Source organism: Camelina sativa, chromosome 15, assembly GCF_000633955.1.
Source record: "Camelina sativa cultivar DH55 chromosome 15, Cs, whole genome shotgun sequence".
In the NCBI taxonomy this organism is placed as follows: domain Eukaryota; kingdom Viridiplantae; phylum Streptophyta; class Magnoliopsida; order Brassicales; family Brassicaceae; genus Camelina; species Camelina sativa.
The window spans coordinates 15,436,394-15,437,861 of record NC_025699.1 but is presented as its reverse complement, the minus strand read 5'-3'; the positions used below and the strand labels follow the sequence as shown (position 1 = coordinate 15,437,861).

The 1,468-nt window shown below is 38.1% G+C and overlaps 1 pseudogene; it reads left to right on the top strand.

Moving 5' to 3' along the window:
* On the top strand, positions 555–1,213 carry LOC104748490 (annotated as a pseudogene).

Sequence of the window (1,468 nt, the reverse complement as noted above, 5' to 3'; positions counted from 1 at the left end):
TAATTGTAAGTTTGAAGAAGAATGAATTATAGCTTAGGTCGCAAGTAATGAGAGAGTTCAAGAGAGTATGAGTGTATCGAATCAAGAGAGTGTAGAAGTATAAAAGTGTAGAAGAAGAAATTATTATTTCTTACTTGATATGGTTCCTAGATACAATCTAAATATAGACACTGACAATCGAATATTCTAAGTATATGCTGTACACAATTACACATAATGATAGTGACATTTCCTTAAGATCACATGTGATCTTTGTTTGACCTCCCACTTTCGCACACACTCACCAACGGCTCCAAGAGGAAGGATCTCGAAGTCTTGTGACCGTTAGAGGCTGCTCTTCATGGACTTAACTCGCTAGGCCTCCAAACCGTACGGACGGTCCGCCATGTTGATTGTACGGACGTACGGACATGTACGGACAGTGGTGTGTGTTTTCATACTAATCACTGGTTTACTAATAACCACCATAACTTTGAGAATGTGCACATAACTAACTAAGCCCTCGAACTTGCAGATGGGGCGACATTGAATTTCCTATGCCATTTGGAAGGGTAATGCTTCCCACAGAGAGCTTTAACGGACTGGACAAGAAGGTACCATCATTGTGACATTAATATAATAACAAATGTCTGTCTGCTTCATCGTTTTGTGACTAGTAAAGAGCTTTCTTTAATATGCACCTATTGTGGTGGCAGACAAGTGCGTCTTTGAGGTTTACCGTTCTGAATCCCAAGAGACGTATTTGGACAATGGTAGCTGGTGGAGAGCAAGTGTCATCTATGCTGATACCATATGTTTCCTTAAGAATCAGAATCATTACTGAGACTTTCTGCATTTTTCCCCTGAAACAAGTACAACATTCAAAAAAAAACTTTAGGTTGGAGATCTTGGGTATGCATTTGAACTTGGCAACTACGCTGAATACATTGGAGCACCCAAAGAAGATGAGGTCTTGCAGTATGCCAGGGTCGTTATCGATGTAAGATTAACTTATTTTCTCCTTCCATAGGACATTTTGTTCATGTGACTGGATAATAACATTACAGTACTGCAGTGTGCTACAGATAACCCGGATGGAAAAACCAGAGCTCTTGTGATTGGAGGCAAAATTGCAAACTTCACTGACGTTACTGCTACTTTCAATGGCATAATCCGCGCTCCTAAAGAAAATCTAAGTCAAGAAACCTTGAGTTTCTCTCAGATTCATTACTGACTAAAAGGGATCAAAGCAAAACAATCTTTTCTCATGTTGTCATTATATTTCTTATGACAGGAATTTGTATCTAATTTGTAAGTTCCTTTTAACTTGTTTTAAATTTTTATATGATATGGGATTCTCTTTAGGTTCATTTGGGTTTGAAAGTTAAACCATTTTTTAACGGAGATAGAGCAGCTTTTATTTTCTAAAACTGCTGAACTTTGTTTCGTATCTTCTTGTGTGCTCCAAGTTCTAGAGATAGAGAAGCTT